At 41.1% G+C, this 18,057-nt stretch overlaps 1 protein-coding gene and 1 long non-coding RNA gene across 4 annotated transcripts in view; one reads left to right on the top strand and one right to left on the bottom strand.

The window, feature by feature from the left end:
• The window catches only part of nrip1b (nuclear receptor interacting protein 1b), a 29,128-nt gene extending 17,596 nt beyond the window's left edge, over positions 1-11,532 (bottom strand). The window contains exon 1 of the mRNA XM_077740063.1: positions 11,126-11,532. The gene's annotated coding sequence lies outside the window, so the exon portion shown is untranslated. The remainder of the gene's footprint in view (positions 1-11,125) is intronic.
• The window catches only part of LOC144212315 (uncharacterized), a 51,554-nt gene that overhangs the window by 23,256 nt on the left and 10,241 nt on the right, over positions 1-18,057 (top strand). For all 3 annotated transcript variants that reach the window (XR_013329744.1, XR_013329742.1, XR_013329743.1), the window contains 3 exons: positions 2,266-2,385; positions 2,469-2,557; positions 9,180-9,353. This is a non-coding gene — a long non-coding RNA (uncharacterized LOC144212315). The remainder of the gene's footprint in view (positions 1-2,265; positions 2,386-2,468; positions 2,558-9,179; positions 9,354-18,057) is intronic.

The raw sequence follows: 18,057 nt of genomic DNA on the forward strand, positions 1-18,057 counted from the left end.
GAGAAGGCAATAGGCAAAATGCAAAAGAAACTGCTCACTGCGCCTCTGCCCATGTCTGACCTTTCCATACTGTAATATCAACACATGTCAAATACATTCTGGAAACTAATTGCTTAAGGTGGCGCATTGGAATAAAAGGCAAACGCTCCAACTTTGAATTAGCAAAGCACTAGTCCCGACAGTTTTTTGTGTATCTGCTCAACACACACTAGTAAAGAGAGTAACCACACATATGCTTTTGAGAAGTTGTTGATGAGTGACATGAGCCATGAGCAGTCTCCTCAATTAGCTGCGTTAAGGGGCTTTCACGCGGAGACATGAAGTTCTGGGGCTAAGAATAACATTGGACAGTTGTGCTTACAGGAGTAAAGGGCTCACAAGCTGTGGCAATGGGACTTTAGAGTGGGTACTAACCAGAGTCTTGCTCTTAATCCAATCCTGGCAACATGTTTAGCCCATATCCAGGACAATACTATGCGCTTCGGTAAGAACTTGACTTGTTTTTTTTTTAGAGAAAATCAGAGTAAACGTGAAATATTTATATATTCACTCAGCCTGGAAAGGAAAGGAAAAAGTTGAAGTTGATCTCCACTGTGATATATTTAATTGTTCAAATGTGGTGGGAACACAGCCTCAATATGGTTCAATAGTTAACTTTCCCACAACTGCACATTTAAAGAAAAAAAAACACACAATGTGCATTCCATTTTGCACAATAAAATCTGTTTATAGCTAATGATAATATAAAATGAAAGATGACATTCAGACGCTTACAAAAAAATAGCACACCGTCAAAAACTCAAAACAATAAATCTACACTGACACCTCGTGAGCATTAATCCAAAAGTAATAGAACATTGTTTTTTCCGTGCTCTGCTAAAATGAAATTACACTGACAAAGCTTTATCATTACATTACATTACATTGTTCTTCTATTGCTCAAGGTCATTTCACCGATTCTCTGAAAATGACTACTGACTTCTAGTGGCAAAGGAAAATGAAAAACTTCTAAAATCCCGATTAGAGTCGGATTGAAAAGGTCAAATGGAAACAGAGCCTTTGTTGCTGGACAGCCCAAAACACAGACTTGTTTGTAGAGGCACCAGTGTCCTGGGAGATTAATTACAGGCTGGTGGATTTCTTCCACGTAATAAAACACGAGTAAGTGCTACTGTCTGAAAATTGCATTGCCCCAAAGACAATAACAGGCCTCAGTTTGGGGATCGTGGAACAATTTGAACGTGAGCCAAATGTGTGCCTTCACTAAACAGGTAGCATCACAATGATTTCCCTCACAAAGAAAGGACCGGCCATCTCGGGGCCACAAGAAAATTCCCACATAGCGACCCAATGAAATGCCAATATAAAATCCACTTCTTCTCATATTAACATAGCAAAGAGCAGCAGATGCTACAAGTGTAAACACTGCATTTACATGCTCCAGTTAATGACCATAAATGTCCGTGACCAAATACAATGGGCTAATATGGATCATTTATTAAATCAGCCCAGATTAATTGTCCAACCTTTAATCTTGATGTGGAAAATTTAAATGGGGGGAAAAGTTAGTAGAGCTCACAGAAGAGAAACTGTTTACATGTTGGGCTATACCACAAAAAGAGATTCAAAGAGGTAAATGCAGTCGAATGGGCATTAGTATCATTCTTTTCTAAACCACCGTTAAACTTGGTACAGTAAACAACCTGACCTGAATAAAGTCAGGCGAATCTGGGATGGAGCGAGCTAATTTTAGCAAACAGCGAAGTGTGTGTCAAAGAAATTGAAATGTGGAAAGATCCTTTACTTAAAAGCGTGTGCGGCTGGGGGCTTTGAGCTTGTCAGGTCTGACTGCAGTAATCAAACGCTATTACTGGAGACTGAGAGGGCCAAGGAGGAACTCAAAAGGCAGAGGCAGTACTTCAGAGACTCCTGCACTGTACTGTAAGGCTTATATGTATGTGCGTGTGTTTTTTTGAAGTGTGAGGCTGTGAGTGCAATGAGACCTCAGCGCTCAGCTTGGGGCATATAATCTATGGTTCATTTGCAGCTTTTCTCCCCACTATGACAAGCCGTTTACAAGACGTAGCCTCTGCCGCTGACCCAGTTCTGAGTGGCTGCGTCTAGCGACAAGGCCCTGCCTCCCCATCAGGGCCTGCTCCTCGTCTAACTGACGATAACACCACCACCCTCTGCCTCCGTGAACTGTTAGGAGAAAAAAAATAGGTCACCCTGACCCACTTTTCTTTTTTCCCTCCCCTCCCTAAGATCGCACTAGGAGTTCTACTGAGCTTGATCGAGGGAGACAGTGCGAGTGAGTGAAAGAGAGGAAGACAAAGAAAGAAGAGGAATTGAAATACATTGGCATAGCGGTGACCCGTATCAGCTGTATGTTTGAAAAATCCCTCCCACACCTTTATACAACCATTGCCGCTGAGGTTAAACAGCTTCTCATTCCTACATTCTTCTAGGTATCCTCATCGGCTACTCAGAACTCCGACAGAGATCCTCTGCCATATTTAAAGGTCCTCGACACTGCTTTTCCCCGTCACCCAAGAAGGTATGACATATCATCCCAGAGGGACAAATTATGAGCTTCTTGGCGAGAGCGGATATTACGGGACAAGCCAAGCCAGGGCCTGTCCAGATCTCTGATAGCATGACACTGTCCCCTTCGAATGCCCCCCCACCCGAGTGGGTTAGGGCGGCTCATGATATATCTCCAATCACGGGGCAGCTCTTGATACATCTCCAATCACGCACAGCTTTCTCGTGCAAAGCTTGCACTCATTAAGCTGACGGTCACTCGTGCGTTGCTTTAGTAATCCCTCCATACATTAACACGGATCTATTCCACTGGCACGTTTTAACGACAACAGCTTTCAAACACAAAATGGGAATTCCGCAACACACTAATCCGTATCTTTAACTGTGCGGATTCTCTTAAACCCGTTGTGTAATTACTAATCTAAACGCACACCTTTGACTGCTAATTTGTATGTGCCAGGCAAAAAAATCATCACTCAACGGGGCCTTAGTGTTGCCTAGCAACCACTATTTAGCTTTTGTTTAAGAGCTATATTTGCACAGAAGTGATGTTTAATTATCCCCTTTTAAATACGCTTTACTTATTTGAAGAGACACTGAACAATTGTGTGCAAGGTCTGCTCTGCAAAAGCATGCTACATTTATCAAAAAAATCAGATATAAGGTATTTAACCTTGACTGAACATTCATGCCCAACCACAAATACTGCATTGTAGTGTACTTTTTTTTTAATGAATGTAGTAATCTGCATCAGCAACAAACTGAAATGCTGGTTTGAAAAACAGGCATAGGCTGACCTGGTGTTAAAATGTCACCAACACAGCACTAAGCCCATGTGTGCTAATGGTGACCTGGTGCACAACGTGTATTGTTGCCTCTGAGACGAGCGATGGAGCTCAGTGTTCTACTTTGCTCTTTTGCCAGAGATGCTGAAAAAGATCTCTGGATATACTGCAAAGTCTAACAAAAAAAAAGACCAGAGAAAATGACTGGAGAGAAAAGTAGAATAGGTGCCAGGTCTATTTATTCACCAGAGGCTGGTTGGGTTTCTAGTTCCAGTTAAAGGGGTTGATGTAGGTCAAGCCCTGCCTCCACATAAGCACCAAGGTCAACGCTGAATGGGAGAAAAGGTGGATTAGTATAAAAGAGGCCCTCACTAAACTACATTTGTCTGGCTCCAATGCCAGTTCTGGTCCCAAAGATGTAAACAAGGTTATAAAAGTAAGACAGTTCTTTATTTAGGTCATAGACATATTTATATTTGTAAATGTAGGCTTTTGTGTAAAACAACGTGTAAAAAGTGAATGGTTTTGCTTCTATTTAATTATGTGAAGCACATTGGTTTGTGTTTTTTTTATGCAAGAAAAGTTCTAATTAAAGTTGCAATACCTGTAAGCGCCCAGAGCTTTAGTCCTAGGAGGCAATGTTTACTTCCGCTGTTTTTACTGTATTGCAAATTATTATTATCCAATAACCGTACTATAAAAAACTTTATATAGTTGTTTCCTTGGGAAATATCGTACCTCTGGATTATTTTGTTGCTCCACATTCATAAAAATTATCATTAAAAGTCAAAAATGAGCTCCTTTTTACATTTTTCTACCCACTTCTCTTCCTGTAAAAATTATGCCTTGGAGGGAGAATTCTGATCACCTGAATAGATCAGGGACTTCCTTAGTCAATATTATGTTAGCTCATGTTGCATAATTGATGTCTGACGGTACTTTAAACGTCAGATTTTCCATTCAATTTAGAGGTTAAACTCTATATATACAGCAAATGTGCCATGGTATTTTGATAGATCCAGATTTAGCCATGCAAATGGTAAATATTACATAAATGTGGCAGACATGTTAATATCCAAGCTTAAAAGAACTTTCATTCCGAGACAGTAGCATATCGCACAATGAGACCGTGAGCCAGGCGGGTTTAAACTTCAGGGCAGCTGTAGACAGAGAACTCATCCAACAAACAACACAAGTCAGCACAAAACAAAAAAAACACAGCTCACATTCCCAGTGTTTGAGGATTAAAATAAGATAACTAAAGCTACTCGCTTGATCAGTGCTGAGTGAACATTTGCAGTGTGGCATTACCCAATTAGACATAGGGGCGGGTTATTGTTAGAGACACGTTGCTTTTGCTAAGTCTGGCATGACCTTAACCCATTTTGACCTGAGGACCGATTACCGAATTGACTGACAGTTGCAAACCTACTCATCACGAGGGTCTACTCCCCTTTCAGGCCCTTTGCATACAAGTTCAAGGAGAGTGAAGGATTGGATCTCCTTCAAGGATAGTTACTTAAAAAGCTTCTTCAAGAAATCAGGTCAAAGTCACACGCTAGCCACAATGCCAAAGGAAAATTCAGTGCATGTGAGTGTGGAAAAGCACAATTACACAGTTGAGAGGGTGGACTGATGTGTACATGTTCATACTCCTGCTTTCATAGCTTGAAATCATAAGCTCTAATTTGATTATCTGTTTAATCTTCCTGCTTAGTGGACACTTTCATTCAAAGTCACTTACAGAGTGATCACTCTTGCGCATCTCTTTCCCTTTCTACAGCTGGATATTTACTGGAGGAATGCGGGTTAATTGCCTTTGCTCAAGGGCAGAGGGTGAGTAGAGGATGAGCCAGCAATCTTCTGGTCACCAGTCCATTTTGCCTAAGTAATAGGTCATATGGCTGCCTCAAGTCATCAGCACTGTGCCCGCCTCCTCAAAAGCCCTCTTTTTCAACACAGTTTAGAAGAAAGCTGTACTTTGGAACTTGTTTCTCGGTCTGTTTACTCCGCTCTGGAGGGGACGCACTGAATATCGTCACCTCGCTAATGGATTTATAAGTGGGGTAAAAGTTTACAAAAGGAGAGAGTTGTAGAGCAAGGCAAGGGTCACAGAGAGAGGAGGAAAAGTGGCTGAGCTTATGATAAAATCTCACTGCAGTGTATCTTAAAAAGTAAGCATCATTATTTTCCCCAAAAAGAAACTGAGCGAGTTACTGTCTTGATTCATTGAACATGCGATTAGTCACAAGGGAAAAGTACTTGACAAGCGACACATATATACTGCATATGCTCTCCCCTACTTCATAGTGCAACATATCCATCAATTATTCATATATTCCGAAAACTCTTTAGTTAATTGCTCTGGAAAATTTAATTTCAAACTGAAGCTTTTAAAAGAGAGATATAATGAAGTTGCAGGGATCATTCTTAACCCCCCCCCCCCATCTCCCCCCCGCCCTCCGTCTGGCGCGATGTTGAAGGGCCACTATTGCTATACACAACGACACTGTGCACTGCACTGCTCCGTGTCAAACAAGTCATACAGACGTGTTCTGAGCAGAATGTTACGTAAAGCCTCTCTCTCTCTCTCCGCATGGGCTTACTGCACCAGACACTATGCCCTTGCCTAGGCTGTTCAAGGTTCCTAAAAGGACAGGCTGCTAAGAAGTCGGGAAGGACAGGGCCCCGCGATAGCGAGGGAGGGGCAGCTTCCAGTGACAGCCTTGGACTTTGAATTTAGCGCCAGACAGCCTCATGCATCAATCCCTCAACTTACAAAGACAAGCTACTAACCTTGACGAGGCCAGGGACTCTTCGGGAATGAGTGGCATTTTCACTTAGCCCCCAGCTTCTCCCCTTCACTCCTGCCATATAAACTGGTTAAAATAAGACACCGTTGAATAACAGTCTCTAGACCATGTGACCCATTGTTCTAGCTTTGAAGACGACTTTGAGGCCACCGTTTACACTGTGAAACCAGGCACACACACAAACACACACAGAGAAAAGGTCATTACTTATAAAACCTGCCTAATCGCTATCACTTTTCAAAAAAAAACTTTTAAAGCAACATTTCCATTACAGTAGTTTGAAAAATAAGAGGGCTAATGCAAAATGTACAGCAAATTTTAGGTGCGACATAACCCTTTAACTGCCAAGAATATACTGCTACATAGGGAAAATGGGTCCCTGGTACATTTTGGCTAGACTGCTATACACACTGATTTGTAATCGATGAAAATTCTACATTCTGCACCCACCAACTGGCCTGAATGATGAAAAATTATATGAACAGGAACCAGGACATTCTTAAAAAATATGAACACAGGACAATGGACAATGACATTCCAAACAGGTCCCCATCCTTTCTCATTGGAGGATTATAAAGACTAGAAATCTGAAAGCTAGTAGATACTTGGGCATGTTTTCATCATTCGCATCATTTATTTATTTTTTTAATGCCAAACTGACCGAAGACAGTTTTGAGCTGACAACTGCAACTTATTTGATGGTTCTCATGGGAAATGACTGCATTATTACGGACATGATACTTCAAATGTGCCCAAGACAAAGAGATGCGAAAAAAACTGTGCCTCCTCCTTTCTCTTGAGTGCATGTCCTCATTTTCCGTGCTAGCCGCCCACTCTGCCAAGGCTGTGATATTAGCCCGCTTGTGGCAACGAAGACCTTTCCCTCGTCTGACTGTGGCCAAGTCACCACACTGGTAGAGAAACCTTCCTACTGCACCTCTACAGCCGGAGGGCAGCAGCCCCACTCAGGCAAAATAATACTCACTTGTATTCCAAGCGGCTTCTCTCAGGGGATCCTCTCACATCACCGCTCAGCTCTGCATTCCCTCATTCTTAAATGTTTCAAAAAGAGACAGCCGAGATTCCGAATTCGAACATGAACTGTTCCTCATTCTCTGCTTCCAGGTCTCATCGGCCTGAGTGGGAGGATTGAAGGCTAGCATGTTCTCTCCAATTGAGTGAGCCAAAAGCTAAAGTCTAAATAATTCATGACAAGTTCAATCGCCCGCAATAAACGGATGCAACTAATTGAGGGGCCTGTCATTGTACCAAAGCCAAGGTGATGGTGCATGCAGGTGCTTGAAAAGCAATTCAACAGATGAGACCTGACTCTGTTGGATCTCAAGGGTTGGAGAGGAAGCATTCACCCTTCTTGCTCGCATTCCGTCATCACGGTCTGCCTCTAAGAGCGAAAGCTGTAAAAACGCATTTAGCCGTTTCTGCCTCGTCATCAAAATGAGCCCCATTGACTTTGGTCGCCTTCTGTTGAAGAGACAGGCACCAACAGGAGCCAGAATGGCTGTATGTGAACGAGATCATGCTGCAATAATTGAGGAGTTTGCTACAACAATATCTTCCAGGCTACAGTCCACAACTTGAGTGCTCTAAAATAACACACACACACACACTCACACAACAAGATTCACCCAAAGCATGTGTCAAATGAACAAATCTAGTGTCATCATCCTCGTGGAACTCCACTCCAATTTATTTTTTGAGTGCTTTTATGGCAGCAACAGCTGTGCCAAAGTGCAAACACATAAAACAACAATGATAGAAACTCCCCAAAATCTGTCACATCTACTTTACACTTATCTTTTTTCTTGAATGAGGGTGCCATCTTTTTACTACGTATATCACATAAGCATGAACGGCAACTCTCTTGTTGAAAATGCCATTGGTCATTTTCCTCCCTATCTAGTATTTTGAAAAAAACATTTAAGAAACATTTTGTATTCGAATGCTCAAAGTCCATACGTCTGCAAAATTTCGAATACTTGATCAGTACAATTTTGTGTACCAAGATCAAAATATATGAGGGCTATGATGTGTATTAAATCTTAGAGTAGTATGGAAACAGCGCCATTAAACTGCAAATAAAATGAACATTTCAGTAGTCTGAGTCTATGCATATGGCTGACTAATAGAGAGGCCAAACAATTAGAGAAATGAACTAGGGGTCAAAGGGTCTCTGATGTGTCTCCCTAGTGGGCTTTAAGAAGATGAGAATGCAGTTCTGTTCCTTAACATTTGCTGTCAAAGTGCCCTTGAACAATGTTTAGTGGCCAAAACACAGTGCTGGTCTGCTCCCAGGTCTGTAATAAATCAAAAAGTGCAGTAAATGTCTTGACACTTGTTCTAGTAGATTGCACATTAGATTTCTTTCCTTCCTCAAGTGACTCTCTGATCAAAAATGGTGATGCAAGCATCACAATCTTCCTGTTTGTCTTGGACTTATGACTGTTGTAGGTGCTGGGACAAAAAATTGACTTCATTGTTTCACTAGTAGTTTGAATTTAGCAGTTGTCAACTTCAAAACAAAACACTGTACAACCACCTGGATTAGAAAATTGCGGCTGTATTTGTGGATCTTCAAAACACGTGAAAAGGAAGGAATTGTGGATCTCTGAAGTAATATATTTGAATAAAAACATATTACTAAATCTGATAAAAACAAAAAGTATTTATGTAACCAGTTTCGGTGGAAAAAAACCTTGACCTTGTGTTATGAAGAGAGCAAATGGAACAACCTTGAAAATAGGTCAAATAATTAAGCATATAAAATGCTCAACATACAGGAGGCCTAAATGGCAGAAGCCCAAATACAGCATTTAAACATATCTTTCATTTCTCTCTAAATCCGATTGGCACTAAATTACATTTGTTAAAGGTGACATGTTATTTTAATTTAACAGCAACATCAGGCTACTGCTGAAAGGCTTTCAAAGGTGCCCTTTTCAAATTTGAGATTAAGTTTGCTGTTTTTAATGTATCTTGTCTCAAAGCTCAGCATATGACCTTTTGTCTTTACTTTTAGCCAAAGTCAAATGGAGCAACGGGACATGGAAGGGAAAGCATGAAAAGCCCTTTGAAAGACTCCAACTTACACAATGCAAATCTCCAACAAGGCATGTCATGATGACACAAGCATCCCAGAGTGCACTTTGCCATTCGCCACAGAGAATCAGCACAAGCTTCTCTATTTTCCCAGGTAAGAATTTGTTTTATGGCACAGTCCCACTCATCTAACTTGCATGGAAATGGCATTTAACTCTTTATAATGCACTGCCTGCCTGTCAACACATTGGCATTCAAAATAACTCAAGAATAATTAAAGGGATAATTAATTAGTATAAATTATTGTTTTATAGCTTTAACATGAAAAAGAGGTGGTTAAATTTGGGTGTAGTTACGTCAAATGCCACATATTTCAGAAAGATAATTTTGTAATAAATGAATGGATTAGCCTACTTAACTCAACTTTGCAGGATAGGAGATATTTTCATAGCTAAAGGGGGATAGTATTGCAAAATATGGGGATATTTTATCTTTTGCTGCATAGGCAGAGGTGTGCTCTCTCTAGTTAATTTATAGTTCATTTATAAATTAAAAAATGATTTAACAATCATGATTACTGATAATGTAGTGTTATATTTGCCTAATTTTGGTGCAGGCAGCGTGGGATCGATTTCCCGTCAGTGGCAGTGTGACTATGAAAGGGAATGTTTGTCTGTCTCAGGGTTGATTGACTGATGACCAGTTTAAGGTATAATTGGCCTTTCGCTAGAAGTCATCTGGGATAAGATCCAGCACCCCTTGCTTATATACACATATATGAAAGACAGTGTCCACACACATCACATTTCGGGTCATCTAGGCCACATAGCAGGTGTCACTATTGTAACCCATGTGACCCAAAATGGGGGCATATAAGAGGGCACCCTCACTTTACGGGCTGACATTTTGTTTTTTCATAACCAAAAATACTCACTTGCCCTATAAAGGGTTACAGCCATATATTGTCTTTAAAATAGGGGGAAAACATCAGATTTCATGCCAAAATATTGACGTAGTTAATGCACTTTATTATCCATCAAAGAATAGGCGACCTGTCATGAAAAAATAACTTTGAAACGGTGACCCAATAAAATACGCAACAAAAATTGAACCATAACAAAGAATCCTAGTTTAAGAATGAATCTGTTATTCTGTCTTGCGCTTGCGTAGTATGTGAAGGGTTATTCCTGATTGAATAGCATTATTTCATTAGAATAACACTCCCATTACATTACTTAAACTAACGTCAGTACAACAGTATATAAATAACAACATTTTTACTAACCCAATTTGATTCTGAGGTTTATCACAGACACATCAATCAGTTTGTTGTTCCCTTACACTGTTGCTACTAAAACTATCCCATGCAAAGTCTGATGAGGCCATAACTGATTCCAACAACTAAACATAACATTTAAAGACTGAAAACAACCCATAATGTAGTGGCAATGATGTTGAATTAAGGCTGTTTATGTTTAGAGAGCCTTTGATAAATGCGCGACTCAAGTTACAGTAGCAAGGCATCGCAAGATTTCATTCTTTCATTTTTTTCCCCCCAATCAACATCACGCTCAACTTGTTTTCCAATTCTATTAATATGACACCCCCCACCCCAAAAAAACGTACATCTGGCCCAGGCCTATTTTATTATTCGGCTATGCAGATAGCGTCTATTGGCGGCTTTCTACTCCATCACATGCAGCGTTTTCGGTGCGACATCCCTGCCTTTCGCTCGCCTTACGACACCCAACCAACCTCTCCTGCGCCCGATGGAGGAGAGAGAAAAAAAACGCGATCATAAACCAGATCGCTCTCTGCGTCTTTTTTCCGGCAACCTTATAAATAAATAAATAAACATACATATGTATATATATTATTTGTAATCCCCGTAGTGTTTTTCCCCCATTCGGCACATGAATATCCTACCTGCGGTGTCCAGCCCCACAGTCAACCGGAGAGGCGCATTAATATTCGACACGGTCAGGCAAATCCATTGAAAACAGCATTCATCTGGTTTGTCACTCCGGGCATGAGACAAAAAAATGGCGAGCCGGGCTTGGGAAATGAAAACATAGTCCACAAATGCCTCAGCGACTATTTTTTGGGGGTGCCACAACAGTCCGATCGTAGGTGCGCACCGTCTCTCTTGGCTGTGGGAATTGTTTATTCGCGGAGTCCCCTCTCCGTGGAGCGCCGAGCGGGGACAATCACACTTCTCCTCCCCGCTTGCTGCTTTGACACCACCCTTAAAGGAACACGCACTTCCACCACCCACACAATAAAAAGAAAGACGCGCTCGGAAGTGATTATTTTTAGTAGGTCATTTTCTCCCCCATCGCTACCATACGTGTCCTAAAAACAAACCGAGCACAAACCGTCAAACGTATAACATAACGTTTGTTTGTTTGTTGTTGTTGTTTTGAAGGAAAAAAGCTTCTGACAAACGAGCGGATAAAACAACTGACGTCATTATATTCGTGGAGAATGATGTGATGAAGTTAATATCTAAAGTCTTTAACAAAGGCAAAAACATATGCCATTTTATGATTGATTAGTTTCATTCGTAATGCTTAAGCCTTTAAAGGGCTGGTGACTATTTTTAATAGAATAATAAATACATAGAACAGGTGGCCACATAAGTGGACATCATATTTTGCCTATTATTGTGTAATTACTTCATAATAGTCTGCCGGCGACCCTGACCAGGATAAGCGATGTTGAAAATGAATGAATGAATACATGTTGTGGTTTACGTTACCTATAATTTGCAGTTATGAATACATTTGTATTATATGCATATTATAACTTTTTTTAGGGGGAGAATATCACTTTGTTCTTTATTCATTCACCAAGTATGACGTTTGTGCCAGCCTTGTAAACATTTTAAAAATATATTGATTTGCAATGGCAATCATTTTTGCATTGCAAAAAAATAAAACTGATAAGCAATAAAATGATGTGCCCTGCAATTGGCTATCCACCAATTCAGGGTGTCCCCCGCCTCTGGCCCAAAGTCAGCTGGGATAGTGAAGATAAAGCAGTTCGGAAAATAAGAGATGATTTAAAAAAAAAAAAAAAAGAAGAAGAAGAGGAAACAAGTGCTTACTGGTAAAATTAAAATCAGAGTTGGATTAATTTGCCTTGTTGCACCTTTTTTTTTTGTTGACTGGACACTTTAATGTATGTATTTTCTTATTTCATATTTAAGACAGTCGCGAAAAGCTAGTATGAATGACAATTACCAATAGAACTTTGACCAAGCGTACTACAGCTGAATCCAATTTTGTATGGGATTCAATATGCAGACAGTCTGAGAGGATCTGCTCTAGTGGTGAAAATATCATATGCCTCGTGTTCGAGCACAGAGTGAGTGGCAAACGAAAGATGAATGTAAATGCTGCAGGGTGCCCTTGATCAAGGCTGCTTCCAGGTGTGAAAGCATGTCACTAAAGTGTGAAGTCATTCACAAACGGCAGATGTGCCCAAGGAACCTTTTCATTGACCTCTGATTGGTTTAAAAGTGATCGCGATGATGGATATCTCACAATTATGCTACAAATGCGTTTTCCCCCCTCACTAACATCTTGTGCTAATCTATGATATCGAGTCGTCCCTTGGCCTGTCGTCTGTCATGTCAACATGGCCTTGGACAAAATGTCTCTTGGGATTTAAAGGGACATCAGTGTTCTTGAAAGGAAGAAAAAACACAACATTATATGTGTATTTATTTTTTCTATCCACATACCCTCACTCAAAAATGAAGACACTGTAGCCATCACCACCACTAGTATTAGTTGTAGCAATGTGTGTTTGTGCATGTTTATGAGTGCTGGTCAGCCAACAGCTCAGGCTTCTTTGCACTCTTGACCGCATATATTTAGCCAGGGCTTTTTGTAACCTGCTGTAGTTTAAACATGATTGATTTGGGACAATGCCAGTCTTGTCAACCCCATAGATCATCATTTTTAAATTTTCCTTTCCTTTTTGTCTTCCCTCCTTCCTTTTCAGTAGGTGTTGAAAACAAACTGATAGTTCTAACAAGTTGGTTAAACAACAAAGTTCATGACTTTTTTTAAAACGCACTTAAACTCTGCTCCAAGTCCATAGTTACACTCAAGTGTCTTATTGCACCACGAGTCCTATTTCGGACGTAGTTATTATGCTGCACTTTTGCTATTATGGCCAATCTCAAATTAGAGGAACTTGACTGCTTCAGCATTTTGGACGTATCTCGCCTAGTAACCTTTGCACTGATGTGACCTTTCATCTTTGAACTCCAACCCCAAATGCCACATAAATGGAGATACAATATCCTCCCTTTCATTCCTTCCCCCAACATGTTGAACTTTGCCCTTGAATCTTTTCACAGAAATGTGACTTGGAGAAGTTCGTCCTTTGACTTTAGGAGTAGGGAAAGATTGCGGTCAAGACAAAATACTCATTTCAGCATGTGATTTATCATAATATTTTAGGAGAGGAGGAAAAGTGCCAAGGGGTTAAAATGCTTTTTGATTGTATTAAAGCCATTCGGGCTTTATTGTCATTCATTTTAATGAGATTTAAATATTAAAGATGTATCAAAGAGCAAACTAGGATAGTACTGGCCCAAATATTATTATTGTTTAACTGGAATTCACCAGTTGCTCGCCATCAATATGTTGGGCAACTCTTACTTAGATGGAAAACGATGATGTTCTATTGAAGGATAAGAAAGTCTAATCAAGTTGTTCACTATTGGAATAGTGGGGTGCATTCTTCTACACTTTGAATATAAGCGATTGCATTTCTTCTTTGCTTCAACCATAGAGTGATGAGACCATGGTACTGTGTGAATGAGCTTTGTAATGCACCCTTACTGTATGTATCCTATATAAAACAATGTAAACAAAATCCAGAATGGAAACCATATGAACGTGGGGTCAAAAGTCTGCTCGGCCCTGGTGTTTTTTTGGCCCAGCAGTGCAAACAGAGGAGAGTTTAGATTCAGACGCCTGATTGTCTCTGAGGGAGGGAGCCAGAGTGTCAGCAGACATTAACCTTCCACCTTTGACCTTTCCCTCCCCTACTTTCAGGCGCAGTGTCTGCTAAGGTTTAGAGTGAAGCAAGCGTCTCTTTGGGAGGAGGCAGGTGCAAGTTGCAGAGGGAGGGAGGGCACTTTGGAAGTCGCACCATACTGTAACCTTTGAACTGAAATCAGTATGGGACAGTTGTGACATTCCCCACGTACTACTGGGAAGGTTCATTTGAAGCCATATGACACAGCAAAATAAGTCACAGGTGAAACCACAATGAGCTTGAAAAGCATTTTCCCCTCCAATCTGCGGCATACTCGTCTGTTTTAGCCAAAGCGATTCGAACGCAATCCATTTCATCTGGCAAAATAAATCTAGAGAAGGGTAACGAAAAGACATAAAATACAATGACATTGCTTTTCTGTCAGACTCAGCAACGGCCTCTAGATGAGTAGATTATTCATTAACAAGTGAAACTGTCTTTATTGGTGCTACAAACTGGGGATGCGAGGGAGGTAGTGGAGGGGGTCGGGGGAATAGTGCTTCACCTCCATGCAAAATAAACAGACAAGAGTGATTATGACTGGATTATGGGAGACATGCTAAACAGCCATCTCCGTCATCTCGGCAAATATTCTGCTTTTGTCCTTGAAGTGCAAGTACGTCAGGCAGATTAAACCTTGCCTGATAGACAATTGCTGTACAACCTCGAGCCGTCTCTCTCAATTCTCATGATTTCGTCGTCTGAGAAGTAATCAGCGCGATATGTGAGTGTTTTGAATTTCGGCTCCAGGAATACAAAATTATATTCGAGTGAGGTCATCTCGGGGTGTTGAGAAATTGCTTCTGGGGCATTGACGCACAGACAGTTGATACTACAGTCCCCATTCAGGTATGTCAGTGTTATTTAGTTCAGCGGCTCAGTGTTGGGTTTCTCTGCTCCGGATTACATCTGAATGGTTCGGACTTGACTTTGCGAAAGGATATCACGCTCCTCCAGTGAGTATGGTGTCTTCTTTCCCGATTCAACAGTCGTTTACTCTGCTCTTGGCACAAGAGAGAATTAGGCTGTACCAACTTCTATTTCAGAGCAACAGGCCACTGAAGCAACAGCAGGTTTTTGAAAAGCACCCTTTTGCCGTTGTACGCAGACCCCATAAGTTTTATATTCTTATTAATGGTCAAACTGTATAATGTCAACCTCAAATAGTATAACATTTAAAAATAATGAACTATGAATGTGTTACTGGAATGCATGGGCAGTTCATTTGCCACAGCCCTAACCCAAATGCCCTAAAATCAACAGGAACTGACCCAGAAATGTACCTAAATGAAGAGGAAGTGACCCAGAAACACCCCAAAATGAGCAGGAAGTGACCCAGAAATACACGAAAAAGTTAACCAACAGCAGCATACCTTCTCCATGCAATTTCTCTAGAGCTTACATTTTTGACTTAGTTGACATTTTATGAAAATTTTATTTTTATCAATGTATTTATAAATACACTGCAAATAATAGATAACACATGTTGTTCGTCATGGAGAAAAAGAGGAAAAAAAGTAGTCCTACTTGAGTATTAGTTTGCAGTCCCATGCAAAAAGTACAATTCATAGTCCGGAAAATACAGTACTTAAATCCCTTATATGCCGAAATGTTCAATTTCTTAATCTTCCTTTAACCTACTAAAGTAGACAGAAGGAATTTTAAGGCTAATGACAGCACTGGGAATGTTTACATCTCCCTGCGCCTGTCCTCATATCCAAAGCTTTACCCGTACCCGCCTGTTCTGAAAGAGAAAAATCAAGAGGAATTTTGGAGTTGTTTTTGGATAACTGTCAAAGTATGGGAAAACAGGTCACTGCGTAAGCGTAGCCGTTTCTCTCCCTGCGTGCGAGGGAGTTCACACGTGTGAATAGAAAAGCAGACAGGACTAGGCCGGTTCCTGTGTGGGTGAGCTGTCCCCCTGCACATGCACCGACCGGCCCTGCATCTTGTTGACCCACTTGGTACTCTGACTAATCCCTGGCGATTCTGCGGGTGGTCTGGGAGGAGCTCTCCTCCAGTTTCCTGTGCATTTGAATATCAGATGGCAAAGGCGGGGCCACAAGAGCGACAAGGGATTTGACTAGAATGCCTCCCAACGTAACACGCAATATATATATATTTTTTTACTGCTCCAGTCCCACATTGTGCCACCCCCTTGGCACGCATTAATGCAATCATTTCTTGCTCATATTGACCCAACAGATGAGAGTGACACTGATATGCGTATTGTGTTTGTGTTTTCTCAATTCCTAAGCATGTAGTTTGTCTAAGTTGATCTCTCGGGTGTCACCTGTAACTGGAGTTTGGCCTCTAACGTGTCCCTGGCGTACTGGTTTGAAGACTCTATTACTTAGCCCCATTCATTTTTACCTTTGGGGTATATTGCTCTTGTAAGATGTTTGCGAACTCACTATGAAATTTGTGAGCCCGCATAACTCTTAGATGAAATATGCTGTTAAAACATATCTGCCGCAAGATATTTTCAACAACCTTCCGATGGTGGTTGTAGGAGTGTGCCAGCAAACTCTATTCAGAACAAGCCACGGCTGGCTGGTTATTTTTTGTGTAGCTCAAGCTACTACTAGTTGGTTTGGTGACAAGTTAGAAGACCCTCAAGACAGCTTGCTGTCCCGAGGCCCTTATCCGTCCTCCAGCAGCCGTTCCCACGGGGCCGTTAACATCCTATTGACCTAGCTCACTCATTATCAGATCAGCATAGAACATGCTGGGGCACTTTAACCTCAAACACATACACACATACACGTACACACATACACGTACACACACACACACATTCACAGCGAGATATATTTTGGTCTGCTTTGAAACTGCAAAGCATACCTCCAAACCATATTAGGAGAGTGAGCTTGTTTCTGTGTTGTGGTGTTCTAAGGAATCATTGAGCAGGAGCGCATCGGTGCGTCTCCTCGGCAGATGCTGCCGTGTCCTTTGGGACGGTCTCGGCTTCAGCGTCCCCTCCTGACTGTCAGTAAATGTGTTGACATAAATGTAGTGTGGCTACTAATGAGCTGCCAAGCAATGACAACTGTCAGCTCCTTAAGCCTTGTCAATATAATACAAAGGCAGATTGAGCTCATTATGCTTTTACGTTAAAATGTGAAGTACTAGATTAAAACCCATCTGAATATTTTATTCATTTTTTTTAATACGTCTCTCCTCACAGACATTTGCAATGGGTGACGACCCGTTCGGGCAATTGATATTCATGACAAGTGTGATACTCGTGTAGGCACAAAGCCTGCACATCTAATGTTTATTGATAGCAAAACTGACATTGGCTGTGATTCTTTCAAGGCAGTATGAGAAGGCTTAGTTTTGGCATCTGCATACGCGTGTGCTGCTCGTGTGTACGCGCACGCTGCATGTGTTTATTTGTGTCCCACAAAAAACAGATTAGCGAAAACACGGAGGTAAAATAAGCAGCGTGACCTTGCTCGGAAACTGAAAGGCAATCCTCGGAATGATCCGCGGGTCACTAGCTTAGTCCTTCAGACAGTTAAAGTCTATCCCTCTCATCCCCTCCCTGCACGCACACCTGTCTTTCTTATTCTTTTTGCTATCCCTCGTTCTCTTGTCATAATTTTGAAGGACTCACGTTTGATATTTTATACCATACATGCCCAGAACTTAATGCAACACTCGCCCCAGATCTATCGAAGCAGCAAACAAAGATACGCAAGCACCAACCAAGTCATATTGTCACGATGGTTAAATATTAAAGAAAATGGCAATCTAATGATTGCTTCTTGTCACAAACTCAGATGAGTCGGATGTGTCCA

The sequence above is a fragment of the Stigmatopora nigra genome, chromosome 19 (assembly GCF_051989575.1).
Source record: "Stigmatopora nigra isolate UIUO_SnigA chromosome 19, RoL_Snig_1.1, whole genome shotgun sequence".
NCBI lineage: Eukaryota > Metazoa > Chordata > Actinopteri > Syngnathiformes > Syngnathidae > Stigmatopora > Stigmatopora nigra.